Source organism: Schistocerca americana, chromosome 3 (assembly GCF_021461395.2).
Source record: "Schistocerca americana isolate TAMUIC-IGC-003095 chromosome 3, iqSchAmer2.1, whole genome shotgun sequence".
NCBI lineage: Eukaryota > Metazoa > Arthropoda > Insecta > Orthoptera > Acrididae > Schistocerca > Schistocerca americana.
This window is the reverse complement of record NC_060121.1, coordinates 335,583,810-335,599,179: the sequence shown is the minus strand read 5'-3', so window position 1 is coordinate 335,599,179 and position 15,370 is coordinate 335,583,810.

Here is a 15,370-nt window from a genome sequence, read left to right as displayed (position 1 = left end):
ATTCAAATACCTAGATCACAGTCAAACTTGCCAAATCAACCAAAAGTTGTATTATGATTATAACACAAACATAAAGACTGCATTGCTTTTTGACCAGTAAGATAGATTCTGGATAAAATTTTATGCTTAATTAGTAAATATAGAACTTCAGTAATTTCTAATAAAAATTTAATATTTATATGCCTGTATATGACCAGTCACTCCTCACTCGGCCACATCATTTCCATATTGTAAGTTTGTATGTCTGAATGCACTTGGTAGAGGTAATCTGCGTAACTACAAGGATCATTCTAAGGTAAAGTTACAAGTCAAACTAAAATGTCATAACATTGTTGTTTTTTTGTACAAGTATTTCTGAAATTCCACAGTTCTCTATATATCTTTTACGGCTTGAAGGTGAATTTCATATTTCCATTTTGATTATAAATAACAAAAGTGAAAGTTAATGCTGCAATTCGGTTAATGCATTCAAACTAAGTATGAAGAATTCATTGTCATCTCCTTCCTGATTGTGATGACAGGAGAAAAACTGGATATTGTGTTTTACTTTCAAAAGTGTTAATAAGGGAGAACAGGAGGAATTTGATATGTGGGGATATGAAATGATCACATTAGTTACATAGGAGGTAAAGCATGTGGAAGATTTTCCTTCATTGTTAGAATATTGGGAAAAATGCAGTGTGTCTACAAAGAAGGTTGTTTACAAAACATTTTTTGACTCATCCTAGAATAGCATTCGAGTGTGTGGTACACATATCAAACAGGCCTAACAGGGATATCAAAGTAGGCCAAAACGAATGACCAGTTTCTTTGACTAAGGTGAGGATATCAAATAAATGCTAAAAAACATGAACCGGCAGACACCTGTATATAGACATTAACTGTACTGCAAAATGCTATTTCCAAATTATCAATAATCCCAGTGAAGAATCCAGAAGTATACTAAAGTTCCTTGCATTTTGCTCCTGTAGGGACCAGAAAGACAAGATTAGAATGCTAGCAGCATGCACAGGTGCACTTAAGCAATCATTCTTTGCACGCTCCATATGCAGATGGAATGGTAATAAGTATTTAGTCCTTAATAGGGTTTCTTAATATTTTACTGAGAAATACTGAATTTTTCTCATTTATTAGTACTTAAATGAAGACTATTTGAGAACTAAGATTACCACTTCCCTAGAAGATGACAAAAAGAAAGCATCCTAACGACCCGCGAAACACAACTTATTGTGCGTAAATAGAGCTAAGTGTGGGAGAAACAACATTAATGATTGGTAACCGTCTTTTAGGTTCAAGACTTGTTCCAAATGAACAACTAAATCACGAATTCATTTACAGCAAAAGCTTAGCTCAGTAATTGTGCCAAGAATATATCAAAAATACAACAAAATTGAAGGCGCAACACAAGACTCATTAGCTCACTTATTAGTAACATTGGCGACGTGGAACATTGGGATAAATGGCAATAAAATTCACTGATGGTACTTGACGTGATCATATTACAAAGTCAAGATAGCGAAAAAGTTTATTTTATTAGAGAGAAACATACATCATTATGCTCTTTGATTTAGTTCCAACATACTTTTTAGAACTATGCACAAACTTTTGAAAAGGTGACTTTGGTGAAAATCTGGCTGCTGTTGCAGTTAGAGCGATAGTGTTCAGTAAGATAACAAACAGAGTGATTCAGCTAGGCTGTTTAAATTAGATATTTCCTGAAAGTTTAGGACATTGTAATTCTGGTTCCACACAAAAGAACTGTGGTAAAATCCTCTCAACATGATGCATAATCTCTTTTCATTGTGAATTATTACAGAGCTATCGATATGAACTTCGCTGCTTCAAACTGAACTCCTGCAATTTCTGCTGATATTGTCACTTTTCTAAGAGAGGTGAATTCAACGGTCTTTTTCCCTTCAAGATACGATTAAGCATTTATAACTTAGCGTTATCTGTTTTTCAACAAGAAGCCATTTCCTGTCTTACGAGCCGGCCGTTGTGGCCGAGCGGTTCTAGGTGCTTCAGTCCGGAACCGCGCTGCTGCTACGGTCGCAGGTTCGAATCCTGGCTCGAGCATGGATGTGTGTGATGTCATTAGGTTAGTTAGGTTTAAGTAGTTCAAAGTCTAGGGATTGATGACCTCAGATGTTAAGTCTCACAGTGCCCAGAGCATTTGAACCATTGGAACCTGTCTTATGCGAAAGTTCGTCTAATATTGAACTTTCTCGCAGGCTGAAAGGGCTCTCCAGTTTGACGCAACTGAGAGAGCCTACTTACAATATGGACAACAGGTTAATTTATAACTAACACTAATCGCTCTAGACATCGAATGATGATTTGCCAGTAAGGGTTGTAATAGTTTTGCTCTTGCTTCTACCAGAGCCTTCATTGTATGCCGCACGTAAAAATAGAATAGGCTTGCAAAAACTGAATTAAAGTATATAGAATGTTAAATAATAATTTCACAACACGGATTTAAAGTCAGAGTATACATCTACACCGCAAAATCAAGACAGCAAGAAAAATAAAGGCACAGAAGTATATGGTCATAAAAACTTCCTTAACTTCTAGTTACATCGTGAAGTGTCTGAAATGCGCACCGTCTATCACAATACACGTTTTCAGGTGTAAGGACTTCTGGAAAGTCTGAAGAGATTCCTCCGATATCATTGCACATGCTGCATCAAAGCGTTGCTTTATGTTTTCTTGGGTCGTCGGACTTAGTCATAGACTTCATCTTTGAGTTTACTGGAGAGAAAAACGTCCAGTGGCGTCACATTAGGCGATCGTGCAGGTCAGTCCTAAAGGCTGACAGCTTTGTTTGCGAGATGAAAGCAGAGCTCACCATTAGCAGCATAGACGAAAGGACTGATTGCCGACCTTTGGTACAGAGCCGAGTGGAGGGTCTGAATCAGAGGCTTAGAGGTTCTGCGACCGTGCAGGCTGCAGATTCCTTCAATTGCGCCTTAGGGTGATAGGGTTTTGGGTTTCACTGAGTAGTTGAGGAGTCCACTACATACAGGAGGCGGCTACACCGGTAGCAGGGACAGTGTGGCGTATAAAGTGCGATTTTTTAGGTTAGAGCGTGTTAAGCCAATGCAAGAAGAGAATCTGTCTCAAAGGGAGCAGCTCGAACATAGGAATAACGTAGAAACAGGAACTATCAGCATAACAGTTCTAAATTGTCGTAGCTTTGTAGGGAAAGTACCAGAGCTCCAAGCGCTAATAGAAAGCACTAATGCTCAGATAGCTATAGCCACCGAGATCTGGCTAAAGCCTGATATAAGTTCAGCCGAAATTTTCGCGAAGAACATAACAGTGTTCCGAAAGAATAAGCTAAGCACAGTTGGCAGTTGTGTGTTCGTTACTGTTAGAGGTAATTTATCCTTTAGCGAAACTGAAGCAGATAATGCCTTTGTGTTAGTATGGGCAGAGGTCATTCTTGACAACCGGAAAAAATAATAACTTGATCCTTTTACCGACCACCCAACTCAAATGATACATTTGCTGAAAGGAAAATTTAAGTTTAATTTCAAACATTTGCCGGACTCATATAATTATAGTTGGTGGTGACTTTAATTTACAAGCGACATATTTGCGAAAATACATGTTTAAAACTGGAGGTACGCACAAATCATCATCCGTAATTGTGCTAAACGCATTCTCTGAAAATTCGTTCGAGCAGTTAGTTCATGATCCCACGCGAATAGTAAACGGTTGTGAAAACACCCTTGACCTCTTAGCATCAAATAGTCGTGAGTCAATAAAGAGCATCAAAACACGGACAGGGATTAGTGAACATTGGGTTGTCTTAGTGAGACTGAATATTGTAACCCTCAAATCCTCCAAAAATAAACGAAAAATATACTTATTAAAGAAAGCGGATAAACGTTCACTTGACACCTTCCTGAGAGACAGTCTCCACTCCTTCCAAACTAACAATGCAAGTGTAGATCACATATGGCTTGAATTCAGAGAAGTAGTATCAACAGCAGTTGAAAGATTTATACCAAATAAATTAACAAACGACGGAGCTGATCCCCTTTGGTACACAAAACGGTTCAGAACACTGTTGCAAAACAACGAAAAAAAGTGCCAAATTCAAACGAACGCGAAATCTCCAAGATTGGCGATCTTTTACAGAAGCTCGTAATTTATTGCTGACATCAACGCCAGATGCTTGCAATAGTTCCCACAACGAAACTGTGTCTCTAAACCTGGCAGAAAATCCAAAGAGATTCTCGTCGTATGAAAAGTATGTTAGCGGCTAGACACAGTCAATGCCTCCTCTCCGCGATAGCAATGGAAATACTATCGACGACATTGCTGCCAAAGCAGAGTTACTAAATACAGACTTTCGAAATTCCGTCACCAAAACAGACGAAGTAAATAGTTCAGAATTAGAATCAAGAAGATCTGCCAACATGAGTAACGTAGAGGTAAGTATCCTCGGAGTAGTGAATTAACTTAGTGATACAGGGTACTTACAAATGGTGGAAAAATCGAAATTTTTATGACTTTATTAGATTCTATACTCTTTCCTGATTACATTGATATACACAATATAGTGTTTCAAATGAAAAATTACCTATATATGCCTAATTTTAAATTTATGGTCATTTATGCCACCACGCTCGCTTTATTCCTGTTACAGAAACCAGTATTATTTCGAAAAGAACTGTGAACGTTCTGCTTTAAGCGATTATACGTATGACACATTGTATATATTGGCAACAGTGTAGGTTTCTAGTGTCTGTAAACGATTATCTTTGCTAGTATTTACTTTTGTTTCTCTGAAGCAGTTTGTTCACATGTTGCTGAATGTTTGTTGCCCAAGTGCTACATGTATTTGTGGAAGTACACATCCTTTCGTGTGCAATAAATACGAACTCTGCCACGGATCAAGAAATTCAATGGAAGGAAATTCCATGGTAACCAGTTCACAAACAATGCAAGCCACACTGTAGAAAGTAACCTATGTATCAGTTCTTTAGGGAAGAAACTCCCACATGGCACACCTTCTGGTGATTCAAATTTTTGTGTTAACAATGAAGCTGTTTGCAGTTGATCTGTAAGTCGCTAATGTGGGTATCTTATCTTCTTTGCTAAAGGAAGTGGCGAAATGTAAACAGTGTGATGGTGTAGGCTGTCTGGAAGTAACTGAAAAACAAAGTATCAGGAAGACTTTAAAGTCAAAATTAGTTATTCTGTGTAGATCTTGCGATAAAACTACCTCGAAAATGACTTCGAACATTGTGCATAATTCATATGATGTGAATTTGAAGTTGTTGTTATTGTGTTCTTCAATCCAGAGACTGGTTTGATGCAGCTCTCCATGCTACTCTATCCTGTGCAATGTTCTTCATCTCCCAGTACCTACTGCAACCTACATCCTTCTGAATCTGTTAAGCGTATTCCTCTCTTGGTCTCCCTCCACGGTTTTTACCCTCCACGCTGCTCTCCAATACTAAATTGGTGATCCCTTGATGCCACAGAATATGCCTACCAACCGATCCCTTCTTCTAGTCAAGTCGTTCCACAAACTCCTCTTCTCCCCAATTCCATTCAATACCTTCTCATTAGTTATGTGATCTACCCCTCTAACCTACAGCATTCTTCTGTAGCACCACATTTCGAAAGCTTCTATTCTCTTCTTGTCCAAATTATTTATCATCGACGTTTCACTTCCATACATGGCTACACTCCATGCAAATACTTTCAGAAAATACTTCATGACACTTAAATCTATACTCGACGTTAACAAAATTCTCTTCTTCAGAAACGCTTTCCTTGTCAATGCCAGTCTACATTTTATATCCTCTCTACTTCGACCATCATTAGTTATTTTGCTCCTCAAATAGCAAAACTCATTGACTACTTTAAACGCCTCATTTCCTAATCTAATACCTGAAGCATCACCCGGTTTAATACGTTTACATTTCATTATTCTCGTTTTGCTTTCGTTGATGTTCATCTTATATCCTCCTTTCAAGATACGGTCCATTCCATTCAGCTGCTCTTCCAGGTCCTTCGCTGTCTCTAACAGAATAACAATGTCATCGGCGAACCTCGAAGTTTTTATTTCTTTTCCATGGATTTTAATCCCAACTCCAAATTTTTCTTTTTTTCCTTTACTGCTTGCTCAATATACAGATTGAATAACATCGGGGATAGGCTGTCTCACTCCCTTCCCAACCACTGCTTCCCTTTCATGCCCCCTGATTCTTATAACTGCCATCTGGTTTCTGTACAAATTGTAAATAGCCTTTCGCTCCCTTTATTTTACCCTGCCACCTTCAGAATATGAAAGAGAGTATTCCAGTCAACATTGTCAAAAGCTTTCTCTAAGTCTACAAATGCTAGAAACGTACGTTTGCCTTTCCTTAATCTATTTCCTAAGATAAGTCGTAGGGTCAGTATTGCCTCACGTGTTCCAACATTTCTACGGAATCCAAACTGATCTTCCTCGAGTCGGCTTCTACCAGTTTTTCCATTCGTCTGTAAAGAATTCGTGTTAGTATTTTGCAGCCGTGGCTTATTAAATTGATAGTTCGGTAATTTTCACATCTGTCAGCACCTGCTTTCTTTGGGATTGGAATTATTATATTCTTCTTGAAGTCTTTGTACCTACTTGATGCTCTGCTACCTTCACTATTTCGTCTCTCAAAGCTACCCATTCTTCTTCTATTGTATTTCTTTCCCTCATTCTTGTCAATCGTTCCCTAATACTCTCCCTGAAGCTCTCTACAAGCTCTGGTTCTTTCAGTTTATCCAGGTCCCATCTCCTCAAATTCCCACCTTTTTTGCAGTTTCTTCCGTTTTAATCTACAGTTCATAATCAATAGATTGTGATCAGAGTCCACATCTGCCCCTGGAAATGTCTCACAATTTAAAACCTGGTTCCTGAATCTCTGTCTTACCATTATATAATCTAACTGGTACCTTCTAGTATCTCCAGGGTTTTTCCATAAATTCCATGTATTCCATTTGAAGTTAGTGTATGCAATGAGTGCAATAGCAAAAGGTAAAATGGCTGCTCAAACGTTTTGTGGTTTGATGGACCTGCCTCCTCCTCCCAGTATGTTCAGCAAGTATGTACATAAAAACACTTTTAGGTGCCTTGACGGTTGTGTCTAAAACATCTATGAAACTTGCAGTAGAAGAAACTGTAAATATTAGTGGAACTAGGGACATTTCTGTTGCACTTGATGGGACATGATAATATCGAGGACACAATTCAAGGAATGAGAAGTGGTACTTCTCTGGAGAATTGAAAAGTTGTTGATGTTGAGTGCTTATCTAAGTACTGCCACGCCTGTAATGGTAACAATGAACCTTGGTGTTCTAAGAATTATGATGGATGCAGTGGAGGTATGGAGTGTGATGTAGCTCTACAAATATTTCAGAGGTCGGTGCCCGTTTATAAAGTTATATACGAAGTACCTACGCGATGGGGACTCTAAAGCTTTGAATAAAATTAATGAGGTGATATTATGGTGATATCTTGGTGACAAAACTGGAGTGTTGTGGACATGTGGAAAAGAATATGGGTGCTAGATTGAGGAAGCTACGAAGAGAAATGAAAGGAAAGTTGCTATCTGGTGGAAAATCGCCGTCTGGTCGAGGCAAATTGACAAAAACTGAAATAGACCTTCTTCAGAGTTATTATGGACTCGCCATTTGATGAACTACACCTCTGAAAAAGCAATGAGAAAACCTGTATGGGCTACCTACTTTCATAAGGTGTCCACAGATGACCAACCTGTTCATGGTCTTTACCCTAAAGGAGCAGATTCTTGGTGTGGTTACCAAAAACCGAAAGAAAATGGTCAAATATACCATCATAAGCATTCTCTTACTGAGCCTCTTATGAATGAAATAAAACCAATTTTTAGAGACCTGAGTGACCCTGTTTTGCTTAGTAAATGTCTTCATGGGTGCACTCAGAATACAAAACTAAGTTTCAAGCATTCCATATGGGAAAGATTACCGAAGAATGTTTTTGTAGGACTAAATAAATCAAAAGTTGGTCTAATAGATGCAGTGATATGTTTCAATGATGGAGTGATAGGAATGTTGGAAGTCCCAAGAAATTTAGGCATAAAATGTGGCACTGATATGGAAGATCAACTACTTGGTGTGACAGACAATGGGTGAATGAATCTAAAAGATTCGCTCTTCAAGTTAACCAAAGAAGCAATAAGTGTTAAAAGGAACGCCAAGAGGAAGCTTGAAGATGAAGAAATGCTGTAGGATGAAGTCTATGCTTCAGGAATGTTCTGGGGCACAGTTTGATTGGACTCATATCTTCATTCGCAATTTCTCACAAGTTGTATTTTTCACAGTTCAGGTACAGATATTTCTTAAGGTTTATAAAGTATTACTCTAATTTTTTTTCTGCAACTTGCAATAGTCCATACTTATGTAGTAGGCCTAAGCTTTGTTGCAGAATCAACTCAATTATAGAAAAAAATTACTTTTTTATTAGGAAAAAATTATAATCATTAAAATGTAAGATGTGATATTTTTTATCCTTGTAATATACATAATAGGTGGAATTAAATAGGTCTAGTACCTCAGCCATCATGTCATGCATATCTGGTAAAAATTTGGTCTCTTTTAAATGTATAACATTAGATTAAATGGTACCTCAATTTGAGGAAGCATTTTGGAAAAAATGCATCAATATCTTTGGAATTTTTTAAATAGTACTAAGCAGGTTCAAAATTATTTGCTTAGAAAGTGTGCTGCATGACCTGATACCAACAAAAAATGTGTAAAACATATACATTATAAACGGTGCCTGAAAGTAATAGGTATTGATTTTTACATAATATTGAACTGGAAAAGTACACTGTACCCTTAAATCACTCAATAAAAGCAAGTCTTCTGGTTCAGACTGTATACCAACTAGGTTCCTTTCAGAGTATGCTGATGCAATAGCAATAGCTCCATACTAAACAATCATATACAACCGTTCACCTGGTGAAAGATCCATACCCAAAGACTGGATAGTCCCACAGGCCAAACCAATATTCAATAAAGTTAGTAGCAGTGATCCACAAAATTATAGGTCTTATCATTAAAGCGGATATGCAGCAGGATTTTGGAACATACAGTATATTGCGTTTGAAAATTTTGAATTACCTCGTAGAGGACAGTCAGTTGACACACAGTCAATCCAGCGTTAGAAAACACCACTAGTTCTTTACTCACACGAAGTGCTCAGTGCTATTGACAAGGGATTTCAAATTGATTCTATATTTCTAGATTTCCAAAAGGCTTGTAATGAAATTGCAAGCGTATGGAATATCGTTGCAGTTACATGACTGGATTCATGGTTTCCTGTGAGAGAGGTCACAGTTCTTAGCAATTGATGCCTTTCATTACATGGCGACAGTGGCACAAAAAATAAAGAAGAGAACTGATCTTCACAATTCACTGCAGTTCAAAGTTTCCAACCCATGGGCAAAGAAATTTAAATGTAAAAATAAGATTGCATCTCACAAAATAAATCACGAAGTTTGGAAGTGGTCTGTCACTAGATCAAGTAATTAATACCAGCCAATTAAGATTTGATAAAGAGTTACGATCTAGAAGAGAAGCAAGCATGTCTTTGATGCTACTGGACCACATACTCTTATATGATAAAGCCTGGGATTTCAGGGATGGTACACTGCAGTAGTGGGACAAAGCGAAAGCTCGTGCAATTTTGATATCGAATTAATTGACTAATTATTTAAATTGGTCAATTAATCTCCTCCTGGGAAATTCCAAGTCCTCCCCAGCTCCTCCTTCCTCCCTTCACCGACAGGAAATTCAAATTTTAGAAGTAAATTTAAATTTTCACACTAAATTCAAATTTCCCCAATAAATTTTATTATTAATTAAATTTCAGAGAACATAATAATAATAACAACAACAATAATAATAGTAGTAGTAATAATATATTCTTTATTTAGAAAATATTCAATTTGCCTGTCACATCGGACATAATATGTTATTTATAGGGGCTCAGTTGGATGGAAATCCGGATTTTGGCAGGAAATTTAAACTATGTGCATGTGCTTGCAACATGACAAACCTCTCTCACAAGTTTCTTTTTTTTTTTTTACATCAAAGCTATTGTGTATGGTCACTGCATACCCTGGGCCCACTTGCATTCTAAACACAAGGAGAGGCCGCAAGAATGAAGAATTAATGCCCAATATACATTCTGCTTAGAAACTGAAGAAAAATTAAGTAGTGCACATTCATTTTCTTGATGGAGAACACTTGGCATGGGCTGTGGAATGGGTTCAGGTACTATGCTTGTAAAACTCATCACAGAAGGTTCATATGTGGCATGGATGGCAGCTATTTCACATAGCCATACATCTCACATGGTGGCTGGTAAATTAGCACAATGCATAATGGAATACAAGATGGACGATTTGGAAGTGTCCGCCTCCAGTAGCTGAGTGGTCAGCGCGACAGAATGTCAATCCTAAGGGCCCAGGTTCAATTCTCGGCTGGGGCAAAGATTTTCTCCATTCAGAGACTGGGTGTTGTGTTTCCCTAATCATCATCATTTCATCCCCATCGACGCGCAAGTCACTGAAGTGGCGTCAAAGCGCCCAGCGAACAGTCTACCTGACAGGAGGCCCTAGTCACAAGACATTTACTATGGAAGTGAGTCTGTTACTGTAAAGTACAGAATAGAAGATGGTGCATTGTCAAGTTGGAAATCTAGATGTCTGGCTGGGGTAACTTTTTCTCCTAAGTACGTGTGTAATTCTACCCTCTCTATTGTAATTAGCCTCTCCTCTGACGTGACAATTTCAGTGTGGCCAGCGTATATGTCATACAGTTCATACAGTGAAATGTGAGCCTCTCCCTCTACTAAGTTAAACTGTATACTGTGCATTAGAAACAATTTAAACAAATTGAGGGATGGAAAGGCCCTCCGCCCCTGTCCCCACTGTCACCACCCTGAGCTGCCACCACTTCCACCCCCATCTGGGCACCACTCAAACCTCTGCCCTGTGACCCTTATGGCCGCTGCCTCTGCATACCATTCTGATCCTGAAGCCTCAATACTGACACTAACCTAGATGCAAGTGAGCAGTGTGCAGAGAAACAATTTCCTCTTGAACGCTGGGGGCGGTGGAGTGGGGAAGGTTCCTCTGCATCACTTTACCTGCTTCCACAGCTAACTCAGTTGTCACAAGCCGATATGCATACAGCTCCTGGATGGGAAGCCACTGGTCGCCGAAGCCTGTAGAGCTGAAGAGCCACTGTGAGATGGCGTGTGCCACCTGCTTTGATCAAAGTTTAAGTTGAAACTGTGTGTGGGAAAGGGCTCTCCTTGATGTCAGCACCACTTAAGCAATTGTCACCATAAGTTTGGTGAGAAATAACACATATTTCACATGGTATTGTTAACCCACTTTCCCTACCAAACTTTAAATAACTACCCTTCCTACATCACAGTTTAACCAATCCTTCCCCTTCTACCACTCTGTTATCACAGTTTAACTACTACACAATCTCCTTTAACTTTCAAAACCAAGAAGACACTCTTCCTTCATTTAAAAACGACAGGGGCACATTCACAGGAAATTGATGAGTGAATGATGGGGAGACCACTTGTTGTCAGAACCATAGAGTGCTTTTCCTAACTTTAAAACTGAGTACACAGTTGAAGCAGCCTGTATCAGAGTGCTACCGTTCACTTCAACATGTAATTTAACTACTAGTGTGTCAAAGTGTCTGACTATATGCATAGGAGGATATGGTGAGAGCTGATTACAGGCACAAAGGCAGAAGGCAACTGGTGTTTGATAGCGGAGATTGAGAGTGTGGTGAAGGGTGTTAAGAAGAAGCTTACTCAGACTGGGAGAAGGTATGTTGTTCATGGCCATACATGAATGATGAGATTACAGATTATCATCCATCTCTTTCTCCCCTGGACATTTTCTGTGTTGGTCTGCTGTTATCTATCACATCAATGAATGATGATGCAGCACATGGGGTGAAATTTGGAGACCAATCCATTTATTTACAACACTACTGTTACGAACTTTTTTGGACTAATGAGCGCAATGGCTCCCGTATCACAGAGAGTGGACCGCTGACTGTTATGGAAGCAACCTGTATACAATAACGTTGTGAACTATCTTTGAGTGTATAGTATACCCTTGAATGAGTTAGATCAGTGCATCAATACATGCAATGATGCAGTGCCAGATTCATCTACTATTGCTCCAATGGATATGGAGCCCATCCATGTCATTTTTATCGATGGAATACCCAAGTTTTGTGATGTACCGATCACTCTAAGGGAAATACAAGCATAATTTAGTGCATGAAAGGAACACTCAATCTGGAAATACTGTGCTGCTGTGAAAAATTAGCCAATGGGTTTTGCTGATGTACTGCAACCCATGTACCATTGCTAAAGTGTAAATAAAAAATAATATATTATCGTAAATCTGAAGTTCTTTTATTCCGTTACCATCTCATTATAATGTATGATGTGTAGCCATTGTAACTCAGAAAATAAATGTCAATTCAGCAGCATGTTTGGGGGGGGAGGTTAGTATTTAACATCCCATCAACAATGTTGACTGGAATACTCTCTTTCAAATTCTAAAGGTGGCAGGGGTAAATTACAGGGAGCGAAAGGCTATTTACAATTTGTACAGAAACCAGATGGCAGTTATAAGAGTCGAGGGACATGAAAGGGAAGCAGTGGTTGGGAAGGGAGTAAGACAGGGTTGTAGCCTCTCCCCGATGTTGTTCAATCTGTATATTGAGCAAGCAGTAAAGGAAACAAAAGAAAAATTCGGAGTAGGTATTAAAATTCATGGAGAAGAAATAAAAACTTTGAGGTTCGCCGATGACATTGTAATTCTGTCAGAGACAGCAAAGGACTTGGAAGAGCAGTTGAATGGAATGGACAGTGTCTTGAAAGGAGGATATAAGATGAACATCAACAAAAGCAAAACAAGGATAATGGAATGTAGTCTAATTAAGTCGGGTGATGCTGAGGGAATTAGATTAGGAAATGAGGCACTTAAAGTAGTAAAGGAGTTTTGCTATTTGGGGAGCAAAATAACTGATGATGGTCGAAGTAGAGAGGATATAAAATGTAGGCTGGCAATGGCAAGGAAAGCGTTTCTGAAGAAGAGAAATTTGTTAACATCCAGTATTGATTTAAGTGTCAGGAAGTCATTTCTGAAAGTATTCGTATGGAGTGTAGCCATGTATGGAAGTGAAACATGGACGATAAATAGTTTGGACAAGAAGAGAATAGAAGCTTTCGAAATGTGGTGCTACAGAAGAATGCTGAAGATTAGATGGGTAGATCACATAACTAATGAGGAAGTATTGAATAGGATTGGGGAGAAGAGAAGTTTGTGGCACAACTTGACCAGAAGAAGGGATCGGTTGGTAGGACATGTTCTGAGGCATCAAGGGATCACCAATTTAGTATTGGAGGGCAGCGTGGAGGGTAAAAATCGTAGAGGGAGACCAAGAGATGAATACACTAAGCAGATTCAGAAGGATGTAGGTTGCAGTAGGTACTGGGAGATGAAAAAGCTTGCACAGGATAGAGTAGCATGGAGAGCTGCATCAAACCAGTCTCAGGACTGAAGACCACAACAACAACAACATCAACAATGAGGTCATCAGAGACGGAGCACAAGCTCGGATTAGGGAAGGATGAGAAGGAAAGCAACTGTGCCCTTTTGAAGAAATTATCAAAGCATTTAGCTTAAGTGATTCAGGGAAATTATGGAGAAACTTAACCAGGATGTCCGAACACAGATTTGTAACATTATCCTCCCGAATGCAAGTCCAGTGTGCTAACCACTGCCAGACCTCACTTGATTGCAGGATGGTAAGCCAGGTCTGTTAGAGAGAGAAGAAGTGACACATAAAAAACACTGTTATGGTAGGGAAAATGTATTAAAAATATTGCTATTAATTCAGTCACTAATTGTATTTCATCATCATTCATCAGCAACGCCGGTAACTCCTCCTCTGGAGGATGAACGATTGAGTTAATGGTGGCTCAAGGGACGCCTCCACATCAAACAGTGACAGGAAATTAGCTCTGTGGATTACATATCCACACATCAGGTGATCACTTCACAATAGTTCTCTCATACCCAGCATATAAACACGTCAAACTACACAGTAGATGGTACTAAAAAAAAAACATGCTACACTGGTGTCCAAACTTAAGGCAACAAACCGCCCTTTCCCCATCACAATATAATCATACAAACTGTCAACAGATGTCCGTACTATTGTGTTCTGCACGGAAGATGGCATTAACCACGCCAAAGCTACCGTCAGGGCACCTATCAAAGAGAGTAGTGTCTGCCGACTAGTGTCACATCCACAATCGCTGTGTACACAGCCACACTCGCCTACCAGAATCTCTGTACTGGAGGGTCATAGGAAGAATGGAAGCAGGACAGTCGCAAACTGATGTGGCCCGATGGCTTAATACGAATCGTTCTGTTTTTTCTCGGATGTGGTGGCAGTTTATAGGGACCGAAACTGTATCCCAAAGGCCCGGGCAGGGCCGACCATGTTTGACATCAGAAAGAGAAGAGCGTTAAATGGCTGTAAGGGCACGACGTTACCGCCTTAGTACTGCACGGCAACTGGCATCTGACCTCGCAGCATCCACTGTACATGTTGTATCGAGGCAAAGGGTGTTCACAAGGGTTAAGCAAAGTGGCCCTTATAGTCCGAGATCTGCTGTAAGTGTACCTCTAACACATCTTCGCAGAAGGGAAAGTCTACAGTGGAGTCGTCAACATACCACATGGAAGGTAGAACAGTGGACTACTGTTCGTTCCACAGATGAATTCTGATTTGGTCTGGAGAGTGATTCTCGACGGATTCCCTTCTCGGGGGAACATGGAACACGATTTTGGGACCCAAACATTTTTGAAAGAGATCGGAATCGAGGAGGATCCCCAATGGTGTGGGCAGGGATTATGTTGACCACTAACGCCTCTTCACTCTAACGCCTCTTCACAGAATTGTATGGGTGAATCGGCTAGGTTTAACTGCTCTCAGGTATCATGACGAAATCTTGGGACCTCATGTGCGGTTGTTGCAAGGTGCTGTGAACCCGGATTTCATGGTGATGGACGATAATGCTCGACCTCATAGTGCACGGATGGTCTATGTTTTCTGGAAATGGAAGATAATGCACACATGGCCTACCCTGTACGCTCGCTGGACTTGGATGCCATAGAGCACATCTGGGATGCACTAAGGAGACGGGTTGCATCAAGTCAACATCCACCAACCAATCTCCAAGACTTGCGGGCCTCTCTGCAAGAAGAAGGGGCCATATTGCCTC